We start from the raw sequence: 15,758 nt of genomic DNA, 5'->3' as shown, positions 1-15,758 counted from the left end.
CGCGAAGTACTCGCACCTCGACGTGCACCCAGTGTGCAACACCTGTCTGTCGCCGGACCACAACGAGGCCAGGTGCATGGCCTGCTGGAAGTTCCGGTGCAAGAAGACCCTCAAGATTCGTCGGGCTGCGAGACTCCAGGCCAAACTGTCTGCGCCCCCGCCGAACAACATCTTCGAGGAAGACGTCGGAGACGACGATGTCCAGCAGGTTTCGGAATCTGGCCCTGCGTCCGAGGGGGAGGCCTACGACGCAGGGGACGAGGAGTTTGACGAAGCAGACGACGAGGTAGGGGACGACGATACGGCCTTTGCCACTGTGGGGGATAGCTCTGAGGACGAGCACCCCCGGACTGACTCAGGGGTCGGACCCCTTCCTACGGCCCAGGTCGAGGGATCGCCTTCGGGCCTTACCCAAGACACTGTTATAAGTCCAGCAGCCCCGCCTACGAGCCCGGCCACGGACATTTTGGAGGTGCCACTCACTTTTTCAAAAACGAAAGTGAAGCCTTCGGGTTCAACAGCTCCGGCTTCGAAACCGAAAGTGAAAGCCATACAGAAGGCTCTGGAGGCGTCAAAACCTAAGAAATCCAAAATGGCCGACGTGGACAGTGCAGCCAAGATGGCCGACCCGAAGGCATCTGGGTCGGTGCCGAAAGCAAAGTCGTCCGACGCGGCTGCGTCGGCGCCGAAGATGGTCGCGGTCGACGACCAGAAGAAGGCTTCAAAGAAGCATCAAGGCGATCCCAAAGCTCAGGCTTCCCCCGGCCCCGGCCGCCGGAGCCAAGGAGGGTACCGCGTCGACTCCGAAGACACTGCCTCTCGCCGACGCAACTCCCAAGGCAGGGAAATCAAGCGATACGGTCGCTCCCTCTCCAGCCCTCTCGAAGAAGGTCCAGGAGTCCCTGCAACGGATTCGAACAGCCGCGGAGCTTCCAGACCCAGAGGCTGGAGTGTCGAAGCCCGCTCAGAAGCCGTCCAAGGCGCACACGCCTATCCGCTTTACCCTACCGCCGAAGTCGACGCCGAAGGCCTTCGCTCCGAAGCAGGTGGCTGGGGTGCCCTCGAAGGAGGTGTCGACGCCCAAAGCGTCTCCGGTGGTGGCCAAACCTCGGCTCCAACCACTCGCGGAGGAAGAACGTCGTGAAGTCATCATCGACGCCAATACTGGGAAACTGTCCCTCCTCAAGAGGAAAATCACCACGGAGCCGGTGCTGGAACACTTTCGCATTCCTCTAAAAAATAAAAGGGACTCTGAGGGTGCTTCAGCGCCTCCGGCGCCGGCATCCCCAAGTGACCTGCCGCGTTCCCCAACTCACTCTGCCGCGGGGGATGACGACGAGGAAGAGGTCGAGTACAACTATCCGGCGTACTCGGATCCGGAGGAGGAACATGTACCTTGGTCTGCCGGAGGCGACCCCGAGGACCCGCAGTCGGGTCAGGAGCCACATCTCTTTGCGCCAAAGACTTCACCAACGGAGGACTCTGCTGCCTTCAACGCGCTAATCGAGAGAGCTGCAGCTAACCACAATGTCGAGCTGCACTCCGATCCTGTGGATGTGGACTTCTTGTTTGACACTTTCTCTGTGGCCGAAAAGTCAATCAAAACTTTGCCAATGCTCAAGGGAGTGCTCAAGCACGCGCAGGAGGTCTTCAAGGAGCCCACTCGGGCGCGTGTTATCAATCCACCCATTGATAAGAAATATAAGGCAGCGCCCTCGGATCCAACATATATCAAGGGACACTTGCCACTAGACTCTTTGGTCGTTTCCAACGCTCGCAAGAGGGCGAACTCACAGACAACTGGTGACGCTCCTCCCCCAGACAAAGAGTCGAAAATATTTGAGGCCTCAGGGAAGCGGATTGCTGCACAGGCAGCTAACATTTGGCGCATCTCAAACACTCAGGCCCTACTCTCACGCTACGATAGGGCTCATTATGACACCCTAGAGGCACTACTGCAGCACTTGCCTGACCAGTACAAGGAGGCAGGGGAGATGTTGATTCAGGAGGGAAAGCTCATCACAAATGCTTCCATAAAATGTGCGCTAGATGTGGCTGATACGGCATCCAGGGCGATCAACACTAGTGTGTTGCTCAGAAGGCATGCATGGCTTAGGATTTCAGGGTTCAAACCTGATATACAAACGACCATCCTGAACCAGACGGTTAATCCTGACCATTTGTTCGGCCCTGAGGTGGATGCGACGCTTGAGAAAATGAAAAAAGATACAGACACGGCTAAGTCTATGGGGGCCCTTCAATCTCAGCAGTTTCGGGGTGGCTCCTTTCGCCGCTCCAATACCAGAGGCACCTCAAGGGGTCAGGCATCACAATCCTCTCAGTACTACAAAGGCAATACCCAGACCTCCTACACCAACAAGGGTAGAGGTGGCTACAGAGGCAACAACATCAAAGGCAGGGGACGTGGAAACAACAGCTCCAGGTCCACCGCCGCCAACAAGCAGTGACGCCTTGTCACTGCCCCCCGACCACACAACACCGGTCGGGGGGAGACTCCAGCAGTTCCTGCCCGCGTGGAGATCCATCACCACGGACAGGTGGGTCAAGTCTCTTATCCAGTACGGTTACTGTCTGGAACTTACCTCCACGAAGCCGTCCTATGTCCGGCGAGCACTTGCTCTTGTTGCAGCAGGAAGTTCAGGTCATGCACAAAAAGGTGCAATAGAGCTCGTTCCACTGCAGGAAAGGGGTACAGGAGTTTACTCTCTGTACTTTCTGATCCCCAAAAAGGACGGCTCCCTACGGCCCATCCTGGACCTCAGGCCCCTCAACTGGTACATTCTCTCGGAGCATTTCCATATGCTCACGCTGCAGCAGGTGCTCCCTCTGCTTTAACAGGGGGACTTCCTGGCTACATTGGATCTGAAAGATGCATACTTTCACATCCCCCTGCATCCTTCCCACAGGAAGTATCTCAGATTAACGATCCAAAACCAGCACTACCAGTTCAGGGTTCTGCCGTTCGGGGTCACCACAGCGCCAAGGGTCTTTACGAAGTGCCTGGCGACTGTGGCGGCGCATCTGCGACGCCAGAACGTCCACATCTACCCTTACCTGGACGACTGGCTCATTCAAGCAAAAACAGAACAACAGTGCGCCGACCACGTGTCCCGCACCATTCATCTCCTGCACGATCTGGGATTCTCTCTGAACTACCCGAAATCCCATCTCCAGCCCGCCCATGTACGACAGTATCTGGGCGCGACGATAAACACTCTGGCAGCCACTGCGCAGCCAAATTCAGTGAGAATCGCCAGCATCCAAACCCTGATCCAACGATTCAGACCTCAACACTCGCTTCCAGCGAAGGGGTTCATGCAGTTGATAGGCATGATGGCCTCCTGCATCTCCATTGTCCCGCACGCGAGGCTACATATGCGTCCGCTTCAGGAGTGCCTGGCACGTCAGTGGACTCAGGCTCATGGGCAACTGACAGACCTAGTGTTGGTGAGCGGTCGGGCATACAACTCTCTGCATTGGTGGAATCCACAAAACCTTTGCAAGGGCCGACCATTCCAGGAGCCTGTGCCGCAGATTATCCTGACAACGGACGCTTCTCTCCAGGGATGGGGAGCGCATGTCCTCCACTACACGGTGCAGGGACTATGGACACTACAGCAAAGGAAGATGCACATCAATGTGTTGGAACTGATGGCAATCTTCATGGCCTTAAAGGCGTTCAAAGTACATCTGTGCAACAAGGTCGTGTTGATCCGGACGGACAACATGACAGCCATGTACTACATTCAGAAGCAGGGAGGCACACACTCTCCGCAGATGTCTCATCTGGCTCAGAGCATGTGGAAGTGGGCCATTCAGAGGAACATCTTCCTCATGGCGGAGCATCTCCCGGGCAAGGACAACCAGATGGCGGACCTGCTCAGCAGGCACAGCCATCAAATGCACGAGTGGGAGATACATCCATCAGTACTCCAACCGTACTTCCAAAGGTGGGGTCATCCAGAGATAGACCTGTTCGCCACAAAGGAGAACGCAAAATGCCAAAGCTTCGCCGCCAGATTCCCACACCCGCAATCACAGGGCAATGCGATGTGGATGAACTGGTCAGGCAGATTTGCGTACGCTTTTCCCCCAGCACCTCTGATACCGCTGGTGGCACGCAAGCTCAGGCAGCACTCGATGACTCTCATCCTGGTTGCTCCGACGTGGGCTCGCCAACCATGGTACACCACGTTTCTAGAACTGTCCGTGGTACCGCATCAAAGGCTCCATCTCACTCCCAGCCTTCTGACGCAGAGCCATGGCGACATTCAGCACCCAGATCCGCAACAGCTCAACCTGGCGATCTGGCTCCTGAAGTCCTAGAGTTTGGCTACCTCAATCTTCCCCCCGATTGCATGAACATCATTCGGGAGGCAAGGAAGCCCACTACTAGAGCTTGTTATGCGGCTAAATGGAAGAGGTTTGTCATTTACTGTGTTAACCACAGTATTGACCCGCTAGATGCTTCCATCCAAAACATCATTTGTTACCTGTTCCACATGTATCAATGCAATTTGGCGTACTCTTCCATCCGCATTCACCTGTCTGCTATGGCAGCATACCTTCAAAACAGGCAACACCTGTCACTTTTTAGGGTTCCTGCTATCAAGGCTTTTCTGGAAGGACTCAAAAGTGTCATTCCGCCAAGGACCCCACCAGCTCCAGAGTGGAACCTCAATGTGGTTCTTACTAGACTGATGGGTCCTCCCTTCGAGCCACTGCACTCATGTGAGCTACAGTTTCTGACTTGGAAGGTTGCTTTCTTAGTAGCAATTACATCGCTACGGAGGGTTAGCGAGCTGCAGGCGCTCACCATCCAGGAACCTTTCTTCCAAGTACATGCTAACAGGGTTGTGCTCCGCACTAACCCTAAATTCTTACCCAAGGTTGTCTCTCAATTCCATATAAACCAGACAATTGAGTTGCCGGTGTTTTTCCAAAACCCAGAGACGCTGGCGGAGCGGATGCTCCACACCCTTGATGTTAAGAGAGCCTTGATGTACTATGTAGACAGGACCAAAGATTTTCGCAAAACCAAGCAGCTTTTTGTTGCTTTTGCCACACACCACAAGGGAAACGCTATCTCCAAAGCTGGGATCGCTAGGTGGATCGTGAAATGCATTCAGATCTGTTACGCCAAAGCTAAGCGCACTCTCACTATCCCACCGAGGGCCCATTCCACCAGGAAGTTGGGGGCCTCTATGGCTTTCCTAGGCAACATTCCCTTAGAAGATACCTGTAGAGCAGCCACATGGTCTACCACACATACTTTCACTAAACACTACTGTGTAGACGTGCATTCCAAACAGCAGGCAGCTGTTGGTCAGGCTGTTCTCAAAACACTTTTTCAGACTGCTGCAGCTGGCACGGGCGGCCGCCGCTAATGGAGGGACTGCTATGTATTCTATGCACAGATATGAATTCAGCAGCCCACATGCCTCGAACTGCAAATGCTACTTACCAGTATGCATCTGTTCTTGGCATGTAGGGCTGCTGACATTCATATCGCCCACCCTCCTCCCCGGCGCTTGTAGCAGCTGCAGTATTCATTCATATGTATATCTATATGCTCATAGCATGGTCATCACTCACATACTTCACTCCATCTCTGCCAATGGCTAAAAACAATCTGGGGATGGAGGCGATGCCCATGCGCACTGTAGTCCAGGGGAGGAGCCACCTATCTCGTGATACTTCGAAGACTCTTCCAGGACAACAATGTGCAATCATCCGGACCCAACACAAGGCGGCGATCTATGCACAGATATGAATGTCAGCAGCCCTACATGCCAAGAACAGATGCATACTGGTAAGTAGCATTTGCATTCCAATTCGTATGACACCTTACTCGACATGTTTTGATAAAGCGATACCAGAGTTGGCATTTAACCGCGAGGATTATAATGCACTTAAGAGTATATGGTATGCGTTATCATGGAACAGCTATTAGGACTTGGTTCCGCAAGCTGCAAACGGGCTCAGCTCATGCCAGAGCACCATCTCACATGATTCCAAGCACTCTGCCTTCAGGATTGTTAAGGCCTGCCATAGGAGTGACTGATAGGAATCTATGTGTCCATTTTAGGGTTAGATATAGGTATACTATATCTAAAGCAAAGGGTGATTACACCACCTTGCCCCAGCTGTCGTGCAGCCAGTTGTGTCAGATTTAGATGGCCAGCCAGGGGTGGCATAATACATGCTGCAGCCCCTGGTAGGCCCTGGGAACACCTATGCCCTGAGTTACAGGGTCTGATAAGGTGGCCCAGTACCAATTGGATATGTACCTAAGGTACATGGAATCCATTTTACAGAGAGCAGTAGGCCTGGGGTCCTGATTGGCAGGGTCCCAGGCCAACTATGTCAAAAACCAGCTAAAACACAGGGCAAAAAGTTGGGGGCAACCATAGTCCGGATCTACCTTCCTACAACATCCTTCCTATTTTTGGGCCGACTCCGGACTCTTTGGCAGACTTCGGGTGTGTTCTCACTATGTCTTTGGTCCTCTGGCCGGCCTCCATCCATCTAGCCAGTCACCCGCCTCACCTGGCGTGTCGAAGAACAGTATCTTTCCCTCTGATTCAATTGGAGCCTCGCCGGAAAAATCATAGAGTACTTCAGCTCTCTGACACGCATTTCTTTCTTGACCTCAGTGAAATTGCGTCTTTGTTGTGTAACGGCTGCTGTGTAGTCAGGATTGAAGGAGACTTCCGAGTTATCAACCTTTAATGGTGGTGCGATGCTTGCGGCCTGCAGGATTGCATCGCGATCACGAAAATTGAAAATTCGCGCCAATATTTGAAGAACTAAAATCTTCATTCTCAGGGGTCTCCCTAATACAAAAGAACTTGGCACAGAAGCTGAAACATGAAAAGACAACTTTATTAAACTTAATAGGTGAGGCCACGTCACACAGCAGCTGTAGCAACCGAATGAGGTAGTCTAAAGAGTACAAAACACAGAGGCCTTTTATATGCTTAGAGTTACAAACTCAGCATCATTGAAAGGGGCAGTCTTAGCTTCTGCAAGCATACAAAATACCTAATATGGACATACAAGATCTGCAAAATATTAGCCAATAGAAAAACATCATATAACCAGAATGTCCCCCTTTCGTCGTGTTTCTCCCCTACCCATAAGTCAATCAATTACAGCACTTATAGGTCAATCAGTAATGGCAGAACATGTCTGTATGCAGTTATGCCAGCTAGTGTCTGAGATTGCTTTCCAAGCAAGGACAGAGGGGGGTTTTCTACACGTTGCAGTCCAAAGGGCAGAAACAAGGGCAGAAACACTTCATGAATAGAGCAGTCTGTGTAAAGGCAACACAAATTGATGACAAATGTAAGATGGAGTCAAAATTAAAGAACCTCAGACCCTGCTTTTGCCATTACATTGGCAAATCCTAAAATTATTTTGCAAACATTATGTATTTCAGTGACTATTGACAATGCCACTAAAACAATAAGAATCAGTCTCCAAACACCCATTCTATGCAATTGCACGGGAAATACCCAGAGTCCGTCGAAGACTCTCTGGCAGGCTTCTATTGTCCATCAAATCCTGTTTCTGTTGTTTTCTTCTGCATGGGCCTCTTCATTCAGGCCTTTCATGAAAATGGTGTTACTCCGTATCAGTTGGAGTGCCTTCCTGGCAAACACTCACAGCTCACTTGAAAGTCTCAATGTCTCAATGCAGTGCACCAATATTTCCTATGCTGCAGGCACTACAGATAGTGTGCTCTTCATTGATCACGGGCACAGATCATCTCATGCAGACCCAAGTACTATTAATCGGGAAAGAGCAACAGACTGTCACTCTCAGCAACACTTTCAGGCTCCAACACTCTCTATTCAGTGTCAGAGGATGCTCGGGCTGCTCTTTCATGGGCACCATAATGTAGTGCCTTTTGCCAATCTCAAATCCTCCAGGGCACTGCACTTCTGTTGGAGCAAAGGAATAAGGGGATGTGTGTGGCCAAAAACTCAGGCCAAGGGGCTCAAGGGACTGCACACTCGGAGGTTAACCAGCACATGACAGGTAGAAAACTGAAACCTCAAAAACAAGAATCCTTCTGTTCGAGGCATGTGGGCTGCTGAATTCATATCTGTCCATAGATCGCCGCCTAGTGTTGGGTCCGGATGATTGCACATTGTTGTCCTGGAAGAGTCGTCGAAGTATCACGAGATAGGTGGCTCCTCCCCTGGACTACAGTGCGCATGGGCATCGACTCCATCCCCAGATTGTTTTTTTCCGCCATTGGGTTCGGTTGTCTTTAGTTCCCTCTTGTCGGAATCGGAAAAAAAAGAAACAGTAAACTTTCCTCGAGACCTAAAGGTCTTTAGTCTTGCGTTTGTATTGTCTTGCGTTCGGCTTAACAACTTTCCTCGGCTCCGAGCCGAGATCTGTACTCCCGCGTGCTTGACGCTCCAGACTCATCGACCATCCATCATGGACCGTAGTCCATTCAAGAGATGTCCGGTGTGTTACTCGAAGTACCCACACATCGACGTCCACCCGGTGTGTAACAAGTGCCTGTCGCTGGACCACGACGAGGCCAAGTGTATGGCCTGTTCGAGGTTCTGTTCCAAGAAGACACTCAAGCTCCGTCGAGCTGTGCGCCTGGAGGCCCAGCAATCTGCCGCGGCGCCTACGGACATTTTCGATGCTGGGGAGGTCGAGGATGAAGATATCCTGGACGTCTCAGAATCTAACCCCGCGTCGGATGTCAAGGAAGACTACGACGCTGAGGCCGAGGCTTTCGAGACCAAAGAAGTCGTCGAGGAGGTAGGAGACGACGACGACGGGGCCCTAGGGGCCATGGAGGATAGCTCGGACGAGGAGCTTCCTCAGACTGACTCTGGGGCCGTGCCAATCGATAAGGCCCAGGTCGAGGGATCGCCTTCGGGCCTTACCCAAGACCTTGATGTGAGTTCCTCTGCCCCGCCAATAGGCCCGGCCACGAACATTGGTACCGAGTCACTCCCGGTGAAGAAACCGAAAGTGAAACCTACGGTCTCAACGCCTGATGCTGCGCAAGGGCAGACATCGAAACCGAAAGTGCGCATCGCATTGGTCGGTTCGAAGACTTCGGAGGCCTCGTCGCCGAAGAAACCTAAGATGGCCGTCGAATCGAAGGGCCAAGTCAAAATGGCCGAGCCGAAGGCTACCACGTCAAAAGCTAAAGTGTCGACGCCGAAAACTATCGACGCCGGCAAGGGTCGGGTCGACCACAAGACTGTCGACGACTCCAGGAAGTCTCATGCGGACTCCAAGAAGCGGCCCGATGACCCGAAGGTCCTCTCTGCCCCGCCTCTACACGACAAGGCCAAGGGGCCTGCGCCAAGTGTGTCAACTCCGAAAGTGGCCTTGAAGGACTCCACTCCAAAACCGTCCTCAAAGGATTCCGTCGAACCAGCACGTCCATCGGCCGCGTTCACGAAGAAGGTAACGGAGTCCCTGCAGCGCATATGGGAAGGCGCAGCAGCAGCCGAGCCGAAGAACCCCCCGCCTGCAAAGCCTCTTGAGAAGCTGGCGAAGGCGTCCACGCCGATCCTTTTTACCTCGCTGCTAAACCGGGGGCCGGCGTGCCCGAGAAGGTATCTTCGACGCCGAAGGCATCGTTGGTGGTCCTTGGCCCGCGGCCTCGACAACTTTAAGAGGAGCGTCAGGAACATTTCATTGACGCTGAAACGGGCAGGCTTTCCCTTCTTAAGAGGAAAATCACCCCGGAACCCCTATTGGAGTCTTACAAAATTCCCCTAAAGAGGAAAATGGACTCTGCTGGTGCCCCAGCTTTGGTGGAACCCATTTCACCACAACTTCACGAGGTCTCGCCCGCTCACTCTGACGTGGACGAGGGTGAGGGCGATGACGAGGACGAGTATAGCTATCCGGTCTACACAGACCCAGAGGATGTGACGGAGCCCTGGTCTGTTGGTGGTGACCCTGGGGATCCACATTCAGGACAAGACCCTCAGCTCTTCTCTGCTAAGACTTCACCTACTGAGGACTCTGCTGCTTTCAATGCCCTCATTGAGCGGGCAGCAGCCAATCACAATGTCCAGCTGCATGCTGACCCTGTGGACGTAGATTTCCTCTTTGACACCTTTTCTGTGTCTGAAAAGACTGTAAAAACTCTGCCAATGCTGACAGGCGTTTTGAAGCACGCTGCTGAGGTCTTCAAAGAACCCACCAGGGCTAGAGTCATAAGCCCGAGGATTGACAAAAAGTACAAAGCGGCGCCCACTGATCCAACTTATATTAAAGGACAGTTGCCTCTGGACTCCCTGGTCGTCTCGAATGCCCGCAAGAGGGCCAACTCTCAGACCACGGGTGAAGCTCCTCCCCCAGACAAAGAGTCTAAGGTCTTTGAGGCTTCGGGGAAGAGGGTTGCAGCGCAGGCAGCAAACATATGGCGCATCTCAAAAACACAAGCGCTCCTGGCGCGTTATGACAGGGCCCACTACGATACCCTAGAGACCCTTTTGCAACATCTGCCTGATCAATATAAGGAAGGGGCTGAGATGCTAATCCAGGAGGGGAAGCTAATCTCCAACGCTTCCACAAAGTGCGCTCTAGACGTGGCTGACACCGCTGCGCGCGCCATTAACACCAGTGTTATGCTCCGGAGACATGCCTGGCTAAGAATTTCTGGTTTCAAGCCAGTCATACAAACCACCATCTTGAACCAAAAACTCAACCCTGATCACCTCTCTGGCCCGGATGTTGACACCACCCTAGAAAAAATGAAAAAGGACACTGACACTGACACTGCAAAATCCATGGGTGCCTTGCAGTCCCAGCAGTTTCGGGGTGGGTCCTTTCGTCACTCCAATACCAGAGGCGCCTCCAGGGGTCAGCTTTCGCAGTCCGTGCAGTTCTACAAAGGCAACACCCAGACTACTTATGCCAACAAGAGTCGTGGTGGATACCGCGGCAACAGCGCCAAGGGCAGAGGACGTGGCAACAACAGCTCCAGGTCCTCTACCGCCAACAAACAGTGACTCCGTGTGACTGCCCCCCGACCACACAACACCGGTCGGGGGGAGACTCTAGCAGTTCCTGCCAGTGTGGAAGTCCATTACCACGGACAGGTGGGTCAGAAAGCTTATCCAATTCTGTTATTGTCTGGAGTTAACATCCACTCCACCCAACATACACCCAAGGCACCGTCCTATGTCGGACGAGCACTTGACCTTATTGCAGCAGGAGGTCAACGTCATGCTGCAAAAAGGGGCAATAGAGCTCGTGCCCATGCAGGAAAGAGGCCCAGGAGTTTACTCCCTGTACTTCCTGATTCCAAAGAAGGACGGGTCCCTCAGGCCCATCCTGGATCTTAGGCCCCTCAACTTCTACATCCTGTCGGAGCACTTCCACATGCTAACACTGCAGCAGGTGCTCCCTCTGCTTCAACAGGGGGACTTTCTCGCAACTTTAGATTTAAAGGATGCGTACTTTCACATTCCACTACATCCTTCACACAGAAAATACCTCAGGTTCACCATCCAAAACCAGCACTACCAGTTCAGGCTTTTGCCTTTCGGGGTCACCACGGCACCCAGGGTGTTCACCAAGTGCCTGGCGACGGTGGCGGCACATCTGAGACAGCAGAACGTCCACGTCTACCCCTATCTGGACGACTGGCTCATCCAAGCGAAGTCAGCCCAGCAGTGTGCCGACCATGTGTCCCACACCATTCACCTCCTGCACGATCTGGGGTTCTCACTGAATTACCCAAAATCCCACCTCCAGCCCGCCCACATACGGCAGTATCTGGGGGCGACCATAGACACTCTGGCGGCCACAGCACAGCCAAATTCAGTGAGTCAGCAGCATTCAATCGCTGATCCAAAAATTCAGACCTCAACACTCGCTTCCAGCAAGAGTGTTCATGCATTTGATAGGTATGATGGCCTCCTGCATTTCCATAGTCCCGCACGCGAGATTACATATGCGCCCGCTTCAGGAGTGCTTAGCACGTCAGTGGACTCAGGCTCAGGGGCAGTTGAAAGACCTAGCGTTGGTGAGCGGTCGGGCATACAACTCTCTGCATTGGTGGAATCCACTAAACCTTTGCAAGGGCCGACCGTTCCAAGAGGCCTCTGGTCTCCGGCGGAGTCAAGGCTCCATGTCAACCTTTTGGAGCTGCGGGCGATTCGTCTAGCACTGAAGACATTCCTCCCCTCTGTCCGGGGGAGTGTAGTGCAGGTGTTCACGGACAACAACACCGCCATGTGGTACTGCAACAAACAAGGCGGGGTGGGGTCTTGGACCCTATGCCAGGAGGCTCTGCGCCTCTGGCAGTGGCTGGAACATCAGGCGTGACCCTGGTGGTTCAACACCTGGCAGGCTCTCTGAATGCCAGGGCGGACGAACTCAGCTGTCAGTCCATGATGGATCACGAATGGCGTCTGAACTCGGACGTGGGGCAAGGCCTCTTTCAGCTATGGGGAGAGCCTTGGTTAGATCTATTCGCCACAGAAGAGAACGCGCAATGTCATCAGTTCTGCGCGTTGGAATTTCCAAGGCGGTACTCGCTCGGAGACGCTTTTCGTCGCAAGTGGAGTTGCGGTCTATTGTACGCCTTTCCGCCTATACCACTTCTGCCCCGAGTGCTGAAGAAGATCAGGGGCGACCGGGCCCAGGTTATCCTTGTGGCTCCGGACTTGGCCCGAAGATACTGGTATCCCGAGCTACTCAGCATGTCAGTCGATCCCCCGATTTGTCTGCCTCTTCGGGAGAACCTTCTGTTGCAGCAGTAGGGAACGGTCCTGCACCTGAACCTGTCCAGTCTCCACCTACAAGCTTGGAGATTGAGCGGCGGCAGTTGAGGCCATTTAACTTGCCTCCCGAAGTCTGTGATTTCATTCTGGCAGCTAGGCGTCCCTCCACAAAGTCTGTATACGCCTGCAGGTGGAACAGATTTGTGGCATGGTGCACAGCAAAGGCTGTGGACCCTCTCTGAAGTTCTACTCTTCCTTCTTTCCCTTGCCCAGCAGGGCTCTGCTCTGGGCACTCTTAAGGGGTACTTTTCTGCTCTTTCCGCCTTCTTACGGCTACCTGATCAGCCTTCCTTATTCAAGTCCCCCATTGTAAATAGATTTCTGAAGGGCATCACACACACATGTTCCCTCCTGTTCCCTTCGTGATGCCCCAGTGGGACTTGAATCTTGTACTCACTTATCTAATGTGTGCTCCCTTTGAGCCGCTCCATAACTGTCCTCTCTGTCTTCTTACCCTGAAGACTGCTTTCCTGGTTGCCATCACCTCTGCCAGGAGAGTGAGTGAGCTCCAGGCTCTTTCTTCTACTCCACCTTTCCTGTCTGTTCATCCGGACAAGGTTGTGTTGCGGACAAGACCTTCCTTTCTGCCCCAGGTTGTCATGGCCTTCCACATCGGGCAGTCCGTTACCTTGCCCACCTTCTTTCCGCCTCCGCATCCCTCGAAAGAGGAAGAGAGGCTCCACCGTCTGGACCCAAAACGTGCACTCTCTTATTACCTAGATCGCACACGCCAGTTCCGGGTGGATGACCGAGTCTTTGTTGGTTACGTGGGCGCGAAGAAGGGAAAGGCGGTACACAAGAGGACCATTCGCGGTGGATCATCTTGTGTATTCAGGCATGTTACTCCATGGCCAAAAAGGAGCCCCCTGCTGGATTGCGGGCTCATTCCACTCGAGCCACGGCAACAATAACTGCCTTGGGCCGAGGAGTCCCCTTACAGGACATTTGCCAGGCAGCTACGTGGGCCTCGCTGCACACGTTCGCAAGACACTACTGCCTGGAAAGTCAAGTCCGGAAGGATGGCTTCTTTGGCCGTTCCGTCCTCCAGGACTTTCTGGTGTGATTATTGGTTCGCAGACCCACCACCGGGGTTGGTATTGCTGGGGTATCTATTCTAAGGTAAGGAATCTATCACTAACGTGTCTCTTTCAGATGCACAAGTTACTACTTGTGTAACGATATATCTGTAAGAGACATTAGTTAGTGATAGATTCCTTACCGACCCACCCATCTTCCCCGTTCTGCGAACCGATATCTAGGGTTAAGGTCATCCCCTTTCAGGGCCCTAGTTTCATGGCACCAGTGTTGGTTCTATCATGGCTCTGCGTATCTGGTGCGGAAAAGCTGTGTATCAGAAGTGACGTCAGCGTGCATGGGTGGCGTATAAGTACTCCGACGTAATTCCGGCGCTAACGACGCCAACGACTGACGCGGAGCCGCAGACGACGCCTACCGACGCGCAGGGGTATTGCTATGCAAAAATTTCCAGATCCAGTCTGACGCCTGGGGATATTCGAAGGTAAGGAATCTATCACTAACTAATGTCTCTTACTGATATATCGCTACACAAGTAGTAACTTGCGCGTAACCTGTTACATTTACACAGATGCAATCTAGCCTACAGTTCCATTCATATGCATTTAGTTGCGGTGGCAGCTTATCTTCAGAACAGGCAGCACCTTTCACTCTTCAGAGTTTTCATGGAGGGACTCACACGAGTGATTCCTCCAAGACACCCGCCTTCACCTGTCTGGAACCTGAACGTGGTTCTAACCAGACTGATGGGACCTCCTTTTGAACCTCTACAATCGTGTGAAATACAATTCCTAACTTGGAAAGTGGCCTTTTTAGTGGCGATTACATCACTTAGAAGAGTTAGTGAGCTGCAAGCCCTAACTATTCAGGAGCCATTCATCCAAATTCATGCAAATAGGGTAGTGCTACGTACAAACACTACATTTATGCCAAAGGTGGTATCCCAGTTTCACATCAATTAAGCAATAGAACTGCCAGTGTTCTTCCCAAACCCAGATTCAGTGGCAGAAAGAGCTCTACATACACTTGACGTTAAGAGAGCTCTCCTGTACTATATAGACAGGACAAAACATTTCAGGAAAACTAAGCAACTGTTTGTTGCCTTTTCACCACAGCACAAAGGCAACCCCATTTCCAAATCAGGTGTAGCCAGATGGATTGTTAAGTGCATACAGATTTGTTATCAGAAAGCTAAACACACATTAACAGTTCCCCCAAGAGTGCATTCAACACGCAAGTTAGGGGCATCCATTGCTTTCCTAGGAAACATTCCTCTAGAAGAAATATGTAGAGCAGCCACATGGACAACCATACATACATTTACTAAACACTACTGTGTAGATGTATATTCAAAACAGCAAGCTGCTGTAGGACAGGCTGTTCTCAAAACTCTTTTTCTGACTGCTGCAGCTGGCACAGGTATCCACCGCTAAGGGAGAGACTGCTATACATTCTATGCACAGATATAAATTCAGCAGCCCACGTGCCTCGAACGGAATATGCTACTTACCAGTATGCATCTGTTCTTGGCATGTAGGGCTGCTCACATTCATATCGCCCGCCCTCCTCCCCGGTGCCTGTCGCAGCTGTAGCACTCAGAATTAATCTCTAGCATGGACATCACTTACTGTATCATACTCCATCTCTGCCACAATGGCGAAAAACAATCTGAGGATGGAGAGAATGCCCATGCGCACTGTAGTCCGGGGGAGGAGCCACCTATCTTGTGATACTTCGAAGACTCTTCCAGGACAACAATGTGCAATCATCCGGACCCAACACTAGGCGGCGATCTATGCACAGATATGAATTTAGCAGCCCTACATGCCAAGAACAGATGCATACTGGTAAGTAGCATTTTCCATATATATATATATCTCGCGCCCCTCCCAAATGCAAGTAACTCCTTCTGGG

At 52.3% G+C, this 15,758-nt stretch overlaps 1 protein-coding gene across 2 annotated transcripts in view; it reads left to right on the top strand.

Annotated features, from left to right (window-relative positions):
* The window catches only part of EIF3A (eukaryotic translation initiation factor 3 subunit A), a 771,171-nt gene that overhangs the window by 505,408 nt on the left and 250,005 nt on the right, over positions 1-15,758 (top strand). The window lies entirely within an intron of this gene.

This window comes from Lissotriton vulgaris, chromosome 5 (genome assembly GCF_964263255.1).
Source record: "Lissotriton vulgaris chromosome 5, aLisVul1.2, whole genome shotgun sequence".
NCBI lineage: Eukaryota > Metazoa > Chordata > Amphibia > Caudata > Salamandridae > Lissotriton > Lissotriton vulgaris.
This window is presented reverse-complemented; position numbering and strand designations above follow the sequence as displayed.